An 11,823-nucleotide genomic window follows, 5' to 3' on the forward strand; every position below is an offset into this window, starting at 1 on the left:
GAACATGCTTCCATGGTAGTTTAGGATTTTCAATTATGTTTTTAGTATTCTCCTTGCTTAGGTCTATGATTACTAGTTAAATTGCCTGTTTTCAATTCCATCTTGGTTATTGTGTTGCTTGTCTCCTTTTGAATCAAATAAAAAGAGATGTTATGAAAGACCAGAGTGGAGTTCATATTGTGGAGTAAGTTCCTAAGTTTGTGGTATGGTAATAGATTAGCTAAGTTAGTTCACCAATAAGGTGGGAAGGAAACTATCTATCCGGAATCATATGCTTGAAACACACCCCATGAGACTAGCTAAATAACAAGATCATAATAAGAAAAAGGGAAAGAGAAAATGAAAGTTGAGAAATAAAAGGAAAAGAGTAAGAAATAAGGCTAGGCACCAAGGGTTTGAATCTTGAGGCATGTGTCTGTGGTGCTCCTGTGTAAGGGATTTACTTGGATGAATAAGCTCTCAGGGGTGCCTTATCACTTGGTAACTTGGTTAACTAACCCGGGATTATCAGCTGAGAGTCCACTATCAAGAGTAACCCTTGCTACAGAGCACTTAGTAACCCAAAGAGGTGCTGGACACCAAGGTCTCAAGAAAAGGAAATAACAAACCATGTGCCTGTGGTGTGTATGTATGGGGGAAAGAGACTTGAGGGAGTAAGTCCTTAGGGGTGTCTTAACACCTAGCACCTTGAACCAACTGCTTCGGGAGTGCTGGCTGAAAGCTTATCTTAAAGAGTCGCCCCCTCACAGAGCACCTAGTCTAAGAACACAAATAAGCCCTGAAATGACAAAAAGGATCAATGAATAAAAGTTTCATAAGGTGCAATCAAGTGAGTATTCCAGGACATGATAAAGATCTGAAAGCCAGTGAAGGAATGAACCTAAGTTGCTATGCATGAAACCCCATAAAACCAAGAACATGACTTCCACAATAATGATTCATTCATCTTTCCATTTCATTCATCATTATCTTGTTCCAGTACTTGCTTAGGGACAAGTAAGCTTTAAGTTTGGTGTTGTGATGCCAGGGCATTTTGGCTAGTTTCACTGACCTTTTCTTTATTGTTTTAGGGTAGTTTCATGCATTTTCTTAGGAAATAAGCACGTTTTGGGTAGAATTTCACTTACATCTTGATTCAAGCAAACATTGTGCACTTTACATGATTTCATGAGAATTATGCAAGAATTATATAACAAACTGGATGATGCATGTCTCATGATTTGAATTAGAACTTTGATGCACTCTATTGCTTAATTTCAAGACAAAGGAAGCAAGGAAGAACCATGTTAGCAGCAACATTAGTCTAACTAACGTAACCACTAACGTGGGATGGGAGCTAGCTTGCAACGTTAATGAGAAAAGTAATTGCCAATAACGTCCTCGAAGCCATCATAGCCCACGTTAAGAGTCACGTTAACTAAGTTAACGTGAACTCTAACGTGGAAGAAGGAAATGAAGCCAACGTTAGTGACACTCACCTTTGTCACTAACGTTGGACTAAGCCACTTTGAGCCACGTTAGTTGCCACGTTAACTTAGTTAACGTGGAAGCTAACGTGGAGGGAGCAAGAATCGCCAACGTTAGTGACACTCACCTTTGTCACTAACGTTGGGATGAGCCATTATGAGCAACGTTAACTCCCACGTTAACTTAGTTAACGTGGAAGCCAACGTGGATGAAAGAATGATGAGCCAACATTAGTGACACTCACCTTTGTCACTAACGTTGGAGATGGCTATCACCACCACGTTAGAAGCCACGTTAACCTAGTTAACGTGAACTCTAACGTGGGAAGTACGGGCATTTTGAAACGTTAGGGACAAAGGTAAGTGTCACTAACATTTTCGAAGATTTGGCAAGCCTACGTTAAAGGTCACGTTAGCCACACTAACGTGAACTCTAACGTAGGGAAGGGAGGATTCTCAACATTATTGGAAAAGGTAAGTCCCAATAACGTGTGCGAAGGATCAAGAGGCAACGTTAGTGGTCACGTTGGTGCCACTAACGTTGAAGTTAACGTGGATCACCCTTGGGTTAGGAACATTAGTGAAAAAGGTGACTGCCACTAACATTCTCGAACCCACACTTTCACTTAACGTTAACGCCACTAACGTCCTAAGCTAAAAGTCCCTGCCTACTTCATACTTTCTCTCTGCAAGTAAAACTAAGCCCACTGAAGAGGATAACTGCTTTAAACTCAAGATCCAAAGGCCCATATCCAAGATTTGAAGAACCAACTAGAAGATCAGAAGAGTAGTATATATAGGGGTAGTTTTGAATCAAATAGGGGGTTGGAAAATTGAAGAACTACTCTCTGTATTTTACTTTCTCTGTAACTTGTAGTTTAATTCTTAGAATGTACTCTCCATCTATACTTTTCATTCCCAGAGCTATGAACAACTAAACCCCTTTCATTGGGTTAGGGAGCTCTGTTGTAATTTGATGGATCAATATTAGTTTTCATTATTCTTCTTCTATCTTTTCTCTTGATTTTACTAGAAAGCTTTCAATCTTCATTCAATTGGGTAGTTATCTTAGAAAAGAAGCTATTCATACTTGGATCTCTTTGGAACTTTGGAAGAGGAATGAAGAGATCATGCTAGAAATGCTTTCTCATGTTGGACCAAATTGGGGTTTGGATGGATATAGTGACATATAATCCTACCAACACTTTGATTTGGAAATACATGTGGTATAATCAGTGACCATACTTCATCTCTTCTCATGAGCAATTGACCAAGGAATTGGCTATTGATCAAGATTTGAGAGATTGAATTACCAAGAAATTGGAATTCGATCACTTAAGATTGCCAAGGAGATCAATGAATGCATTGATTGAGGAAGAGATGAAAATGAACTTTATCCGGAGAATGCAACATCTCCTAAGCCCAATGAATTCCCCATTTCTAATCTTAGCCATTCTCTATAAATTCTGCAATCTACTTTTATGAGCATCTTCCCCATTCCCATTTAAGATTCTGCAATTTACTTTCCTCTATTTACATTCAGCTCTTTATTTCCAGCATTTACGTTTTCTGCTATTTACTTTTTCGCCATTTAATTTTCTGGAAATCTCAAATCTAATTCTGCTTAGTTCAACTAGAACATTCCTCTAATTAAAGTTGCTTGACCAATCAATCCCTGTGGGATTCGACCTCACTCTATTGTGAGTTTTTACTTGATGACAATTCGGTATACTTGCCGAAGAAAAATTGTTGAGAGATAAGTTTCCATGCATCACCACTTTACCTCACCCCTCGTCTGTGAGGGAGGTCTGCCCATTTTTGGGACATGCAGGATTCTATAGGCGCTTTATCAAAGATTTCAGCAAGATTGCTTTGCCATTGTTGCACCTACTCCAAAAAGATGTGGATTTTGAGTTTGACAGTGCATGTGTGAAAGCGTTTGAAGAGCTAAGGAGAGTTCTTACCACAGCACTGGTTGTGCGAGGCCTCAATTGGACGTTGCCATTCGAGATAATATGCGATGCATCAAACCATGCTGTAGGTGCCGTGCTTGCACAGCGCGATGTTAAACTCCCTTATGTCATTGCTTATTCTTCTAAAACACTGGATGCAGCACAATCCAACTATACCACTACGGAAAAGGAACTCCTAGCTATTGTTCACACTTTAGATAAATTCAGATCTTATTTGCTAGGGTCCAAGATAGTGGTATACATGGATCATGCAGCTTTAAAGTACCTATTGATAAAGAATGAGTCAAAACCTAGACTCATACATTGGATCTTGCTTTTGCAAGAATTCGACATTGAGATTAGGGACCGGGGTGGGTCTCAAAACTTAGTTGCGGATCATTTAAGCCGCCTTGAGAATTTAAAATTTGACCCATTTCCGATCCATGACTCATTCCCATTGGATAGTTTGCATGCTGTGTCGGATAGCTTTCCTTGGTTTGCCCCAATGGCGAACTACTTGGTTGCGAAAATCTTCCCTCTCAACTTTTCAAAAAACAAAAGGGACAAGTTGAGGAGTGATTCCAAATACTACATTTGGGATGACCCTCACTTGTGGAAGAGGGGCGTGGACCAGGTAATTCGAAGATGTATGCCGGAATCTGAAATTCAACCTATTCTTGAAGCTTGCCATTCGTCCGAATGTGGTGGCCACTTTGGCCCACAAAGGATAGCTAAAAAGATGTTGGATTGTGGATTCTGGTGGCCAACCTTGTTCAAGGATGCTAACCGGTTCTGTGTGTCTTGCCATCAGTGTCAGAAGTCGGGAAACACATCCCAAAGGGATGAGATGCCTCAGCAACCTATGTTGTTTTGTGAGATATTTGATGTATGGGGCATTGACTTTATGGGACCGTTTCCCAACTCGAGTGGGTATCTATATATTCTGTTAGCGATCAACTACATGTCAAAGTAGGTAGAAGCAATACCTACTGGTACGCGGAATCGTGATTACACTTTAATTATATAAAATTTTTGCTCTTTCTTTCCCTGGAAATGGCGCCAAAAACATGATGCCAAGACCATGGTTCACAACTCCGTGTAACTAACCAACAAGTGCACTGGGTCGTCCAAGTAATACCTTACGTGAGTAAAGGTCGAATCCCACGGAGATTGTCGGTATGAAGCAAGCCATGGTCACCTTGCAAATCTCAGTTAGGCAGATATAAATTGATAATGGTGTTTTCGAATAGTAATTAATAGAATAGGGATAGAAATACTTATGTAATTCATTGGTGAGAATTTCAGATAAGCGAATGGAGATGCTTTCGTTCCTCTGAACCTCTGCTTTCCTGCTATCTTCATCCAATCAGTCTTACTCCTTTCCATGGCTGGCTTTATGTGATACATCACCACTGTCAATGGCTACTTTCGGTCATCTCTCGGGAAAATGATCCAATGCCCTGTCACGGCACGGCTAATCGTCTGGAGGCATCACCCTTGTCAATGGCTTCATCTTATCCTCTCAGTGAAAATGGTCAACGCACCCTGTCACGGCACGGCTATTCATCTGTCGGTTCTCGATCATGCTGGAATAAGATTTACTATCCTTTTGTGTCTGTCACTAACGCCCCGCAATCGCGAGTTTGGAGCTCGTCACAGTCATTCATTCATTGAATCCTACTCGGAATACCACAGACAAGGTTTAGACCTTCCGGATTCTCTTGAATGCCGCCATCATTCTAGCTTACACTACGAAGATTCTGGTTAGGAGATCTAAGAGATACTCATTCAGTCTAAGGTAGAACGGAAGTGGTTGTCAGGCACGCGTTCATAGGGAATGATGATGATTGTCACGTTCATCACATTCAAATTGAAATACGAATGAATATCTTAGAAGTGAAACAAGATGAATTGAATAGAAAACAGTAGTACTTTGCATTAATCCTTGAGAAACAGCAGAGCTCCACACCTTAATCTATGGAGTGTAGAAACTCTACCGTTAAAAATACATAAGTAAAAGTCCAGGCATGGCCGAGAGGCCAGCCCTCAAACGTGATCTAAGATAGCATACAACTGATCAAAGATCGCATATGACTGATCAAAGATACCTAATACAATAGTAAAAGGTCCTATTTATAATAAACTAGCTACTAGGGTTTACAGAAGTAAGTAATTGATGCATAAATCCACTTTCGGGGCCCACTTGGTGTGTGTCTGGGCTGAGCTTGAGTGTTGCACGTGTAGAGGTCCTTCTTGGAGTTGAATGCCAGTTTTTGTGCCAGTTTGGGCGTTCAACTCTGGTTTTGGATCCTTTTCTGGCGCTGGACGCCAGATTTGGGCAGAGAGCTGGCGTTGAACGCCAGTTTGCATCGTCTAAACTTGGCCAAAGTATGAACTATTATATATTGCTGGAAAGCCCTGGATAACTACTTTCCAAAGCAATTGGAAGCGCGCCATTTTGAGTTCTGTAGCTCCAGAAAATCCATTTTGAGTGCAGGGAGGTCAGAATCCAACAGCATCAGCAGTCCTTCTTCAACCTCTGAATCTGATTTTTGCTCAAGTCCCTCAATTTCAGCCAGAAAATACCTGAAATCACAGAAAAATACACAAACTCATAGTAAAGTCCAGAAATGTGTATTTAACATAAAAACTAATAAAAACATCCCTAAAAGTAACTAGATCCTACTAAAAACATACTAAAAACAATGTCAAAAGGCGTATAAATTATCCGCTCATCACAACACCAAACTTAAATTGTTGCTTGTCCCCAAGCAACTGAAAATCAAGTAGGATAAAAAGAAGAGAATATACTATAAATTCCAAACTATCAATGAAACATAGCTCCAATCAAATGAGCGGGACTTATAGCTTTTTGTCTCTTGAATAGTTTTGGCATCTCACTTTATCCATTGAGGTTCAGAATGATTGGCATCTATAGGAACTCAGAGTTCAGATAGTGTTATTGATTCTCCTAGTTCAGTATGATGATTCTTGAACACAGCTTCTTTATGAGTCTTGGCCGTGGCCCTAAGCACTTTGTTTTCCAGTATTACCACTGGATACATAAATGCCACAGACACATAATTGGGTGAACCTTTTCAGATTGTGACTCAGCTTTGCTAAAGTCCCCAATTAGAGGTGTCCAGGGTTCTTAAGCACACTCTTTTTTTGCTTTGGACCTTGACTTTAACCGCTCAGTCTCAAGTTTTCACTTGACACCTACACGCCACAAGCACATGGTTAGGGACAGCTTGGTTTAGCCACTTAGACCAGGATTTTATTCCTTTAGGCCCTCCTATCCACTGATGCTCAAAGCCTTGGGATCCTTTTTATTTGCCCTTGCCTTTTGGTTTTAAGGGTTATTGGCTTTTTGCTCTTGCCTATTGGTTTTAAGAGCTTTTGGCTTTTTCTGCTTGCTTTTTTTTTCTTTCTATTTTTTTTCGCCTATATTTTTTTTTCTTTTTTTTTTCTGCAAGCTTTGCTCTTTGCTGCTTTTTCTTGCTTCAAGAATCATTTTTATGATTTTTCAGATTATCAAATAACATGTCTCCTAGTCATCATTCTTTCAAGAGCCAACATATTTAACATTCTTAAACAACAACTTCAAAAGACATATGCACTGTTCAAGCATACATTCAGAAAACAAGAAGCATTGTCACCACATCAATATAATTAAGCTAAGTTCAAGGATAAATTCGAAACTCATGTACTTCTTGTTCTTTTTGAATTAAAACATTTTTTTCATTTAAGAGAGGTGATGGATTCATAGGACATTCATAACTTTAAGACATAGTTACTACTACTAATGATCATGTAATGAAGACACAAACATAGATAAGCACATAACATAGAAAACAAAAAACAGAAGAAATAAGAACAAGGAATGAATCCACCTTAGTGATGGTGGCGTTTCCTTCTTGAGGAACCAATGATGTCCTTGAGCTCTTCTATGTCTCTTCCTTGTCTTTGTTGCTCCTCCCTCATTGCTTTTTGATCTTCTCTTATTTCACGAAGCATGATGGAGTGCTCTTGATGTTCCACCCTTAGTTGTCCCATATTGGAACTCAAATCTCCTAGGGAGGTATTGATTTGCTCCCAATAGTTTTGTGGAGGAAAGTGCATTTGAGGCATCTCCGAGATCTCATGGTGATGAGCTTCATACGCCTCTTGAGCTCCATGAATGGGCTCTCTTGCTTGCTCCATCTTCTTCTTAGTGATGGGCTTGTCCTCTTTAATGAGGATATCTCCCTCTATGTCAATCCCAGCCGAATTGCATAGGTGGCAGATGAGGTGAGGAAAGGCTAACCTTGCCATAGTGGAGGACTTGTCAGCCACCTTGTAGAGTTCTTGAGGTATAATCTCATGAACTTCCACCTCTTCTCCAATCATGATGCTATGGATCATGATGGCCCGGTCTATAGTAACTTCAGACCGGTTGCTAGTGGGAATGATTGAGCATTGAATGAACTCCAACCATCCTCTAGCCACAGGCTTGAGGTCTAATCTCTTAGTTGAACCGGCTTGCCTTTGGAGTCAATCTTCCATTGAGCTCCTTCTACACATATGTCCATAAGGACTTGGTCCAACCTTTGATCAAAGTTGACTCTCCTTGTGTAGGGGCGTACGTTCTCTTCCATGTTTGGCAAGTTGAACGCCAACCTCACATTTTCCGGACTAAAATCCAAGTATTTCCCCCGAACCATTGTAACATAGTTCTTTGGATCCGGGTTCTTACTTTGATCATGGTTCTTGGTGATCCATGCATTAGCATAGAACTCTTGAACCATTAGGATGCCGACTTGTTGGATGGGATTTGTTAGAACTTCCCAACCTCTTCTTTGAATTTCATGTCGGATCTCCGGATACTCATTTCTTTTGAGTTTGAAAGGGACCTCGGGGATCACCTTCTTCTTGGCCACAACATCATAGAAGTGGTCTTGATGGGCTTTGGAGATGAACCTTTCCGTCTCCCATGACTCGGAGGTGGAAGCTTTTGTCTTCCCTTTCCCCTTTCTAGAGGATTCTCCGGTCTTAGGTGCCATCAATGGTAATGGAAAAATAAAAAGCTTATGCTTTTACCACACCAAACTTAGAATATTGCTCGTCCTCGAGCAAGAAAAGAAGAATAGAAGAAGAAGAAGAAGAAATGGAGGAGAGAGAGAGTGGGAAGTGTTTCGGCCAAGAGGGGTGTGTTGTGTGAATTTGATGAAGAATGGAGGGCTTTATATAGGGAAGGGAGGGGGGGTTAAGGTTCGGCCATATGGGTGGGTTTGGGTGGGAAATTGGTTTTGAATTATGAAGGTAGGTGGAGTTTATGAGGTAGGTTTATGGGGAAGGGTGGATGGAAGTGAGTGGTGAAGAGGTGATGGGGAAGAGAGTTTGAGGTGATTGGTGAAGGGTTTTTGGGGAAGAGTGTTTATGGGGTTGTGTGAAAGAGAGTGGTGAGAAGAAGTGAGTGGAGGTAGGTGGGGATCCTGTGGGGTCCATAGATCCTGAGTGGATCCTGTGGGGTCTACAGATCCTGAGTGGATCCTGTGGGGTCCATAGATCCTGAGGTGTTCAAGGATTTACATCCCTGCACCCATTAGGCATGTAAAAATGCCTATGCACACAACTCTGGGCGTTCAGCACCAGGTTGGTGGCCATTTTGGGCGTTCAACGCCCATTTGTGTGCCATTTCTGGCGTTGAACGCCAGAACCATGCCTGTTCTGGCATTCAGCGCCCAGAAGCTGCCCATTTTGGGCGTTCAGCGCCAGAACCATGCTCTGTTCTGGCGCTGAACGCCAGACAGATGCTCCTCCAGGGTGTGATTTTTCTTCTGCTGTTTTTTATTCTATTTTCAATTTTTCTATTTATTTTGTGACTCCACATGATCATGAACCTATAAAGACATGAAAAACAATGAAAATAAAAATTAGATAAATAAACATTGGGTTGCCTCCCGACAAGTGCTTCTTTAATGTCAATAGCTTGACAGTGGGCTCTTCATGGAGCCTCACAAATGTTCAGAGCATTGTTGAGACTCTCCAACACCAAACTTAGAGTTTGGATATGGGAGTTCAACACCAAACTTAGAGTTTGGTTGTGGCCTCCCAACACCAAACTTAGAGTTTGACTGTGGGGGCTTTGGTTGACTCTGATTTGAGAGAAGCTTTTTCTGCTTCCTCTCTATGGATGTAGAGAGAGATTCTTGAGTTGTAAACACAAGGTTGTCCTTATTCAATTGAAGGATTAATTCTCCTCTGTCCACATCAATCACAGCTCTTGCTGTGGCTAGGAAAGGTCTTCCTAGGATGATGAATTCATCCTCTTCCTTTCCAGTATCCAGGACTATGAAATCGGCTGGGATGTAAAGGCCTTCAACCTTTACTAACACGTCCTCTACTTGTCCATAAGCCTATTTTCTTGAATTATCTGCCATCTCTAATGAGATTTTAGCAGCTTGCACCCCATAGATTCCCAGTTTCTCTATTACAGAGAGGGGCATGAGGTTTATCCCTGAACCAAGGTCACACAGAGCCTTAAAGTTCATGGTGCCTATGGTACAAGATATTATGAACTTTCCAGGATCCTGTTTCTTCTGAGGTAATGTCAGTTGATCCAGATCACTTAGTTCATTGATGAACAAGGGAGGTTCAACTTCCCAGTTATCAATACCAAATAATTTGGCATTCAGCTTCATGATTGCACCAAGGAACTTGGCAGCTTGCTCTTCAGTAACATCCTCATTCTCTTCAGAAGAGGAATACTCATCAGAGCTCATGAAGGGCATAAGGAGGTTCAATGGAATCTCTATGGTCTCTAGATGAGCCTCAGAGTCCTTTGGTTCCTCAGAGGGAAGCTCCTTATTGGTCACTGGACGTCCCAGGAGGTCTTCCTCCTTGGGATTCACGTCCTCTCCTTCCCTTACAAGTTCGGCCATAGTGCTTATGTCAATGGCCTTGCACTCTCCTTTTGGATTCTCTTCTGTATTGCTTGGGAGAGTACTAGGAGGGATTTCAGTGATCCTTTTACTCAGCTGGCCCACTTGTGCTTCCAGATTTCTAATGGAAGATCTTGTTTCATTCATGAAACTTACAGTGGCCTTAGATAGATCAGAGACTAAGTTTGCTAAATTAGAAGTATTTTGTTCAGAGTTCTCTGTCTGTTGCTGAGTGGATGATGGAAAGGGCTTGCTATTGCTAAACCTATTTCTTCCACCATTATTAAAGCCTTGTTGAGGCTTTTGATCCTTCCATGAGAAATTTGGATGATTTCTCCATGATGAGTTATAGGTGTTTCCATAAGGTTCACCTAAATAATTTACCTCTGCTATTGCAGGGTTCTCAGGATCGTAAGCTTCTTCTGCATAAGAAGCCTCTTGAGTACTGTTGGATGCAACTTGCATTCCAGTCAGACTCTGAGAAATCATATTGACTTGCTGAGTCAATATTTTATTCTGAGCCAATATGGCATTCAGAGTATCAATTTCAAGAACTCCCTTCTTCATAGGCGTCCCATTACTCACAGGATTCCTCTCAGAAGTGTACATGAACTGGTTATTAGCAACCATGTCAATGAGTTCTTGAGCTTCTGCAGGCATTTTCTTTAGGTGAATGGATCCACCTGCAGAGGTATCCAATGACATCTTAGATAACTCAAACAGACCATCATAGAATATATCCAGGATGGTCCATTCTGAAAGCATGTCAGAAGGACACTTTTTGGTCAGTCCTTTGTATCTCTCCCAAGCTTCATAGAGGGATTCACCTTCTTTCTGTCTGAAGGTTTGAACATCCACTCTAAGCTTACTCAACTTTTGAGGAGGAAAGAACTTGGCTAAGAAAGCCTTGACCAGCTTATCCCAAGAGTTCAGGCTATCCTTAGGTTGAGAGTCCAACCATATTCTAGCTCTGTCTCTTACAGTAAAAGGGAAAAGCATGAGCCTGTAGACTTCAGGATCTACTCCATTAGTCTTAACAGTATCACATATCTGCAAGAATTTAGTTAAGAACTGAAAAGGATCTTCAGATGGAAGTCCATGAAACTTGCAGTTCTGCTGCATCAGAGAAACTAATTGAGGTTTTAGCTCAAAGTTATTTGCTCCAATGGCAGGAATGGAGATGCTTCTTCCATGTAAATTGGAATTAGGTGCAGTAAAGTCACCAAGCATCCTCCTTAAATTATTATTATTTTTGGCTGCCATCTCCTCTTCCTGTTCGAAAATTTCTGAAAGGTTATCTCTGGATTGTTGTAATTTAGCTTCTCTTAATTTTCTCTTCAGAGTCCTTTCAGGTTCTGGATCTGCTTCAACAAGAATGTTCTTGTCCTTGCTCCTGCTCATATGACAAAGAAGAGGACACAGAAAAATAATAATAATAGAGATCCCTTATACCACAGTATAGGGATCCCTTTGTGAGTGGAA

At 41.1% G+C, this 11,823-nt stretch overlaps 1 non-coding gene across 1 annotated transcript; it reads left to right on the forward strand.

Annotated features, from left to right (window-relative positions):
- The first annotated feature begins 11,100 nt into the window (after positions 1–11,100).
- Positions 11,101–11,208, forward strand: LOC112731900 (small nucleolar RNA R71). Its single transcript, XR_003167650.1, has one exon. It is a non-coding gene; the product is annotated as a small nucleolar RNA R71 (small nucleolar RNA).
- Positions 11,209–11,823: the final 615 nt, after the last annotated feature.

Source organism: Arachis hypogaea, chromosome 12 (genome assembly GCF_003086295.3).
Source record: "Arachis hypogaea cultivar Tifrunner chromosome 12, arahy.Tifrunner.gnm2.J5K5, whole genome shotgun sequence".
Classification (NCBI taxonomy): domain Eukaryota; kingdom Viridiplantae; phylum Streptophyta; class Magnoliopsida; order Fabales; family Fabaceae; genus Arachis; species Arachis hypogaea.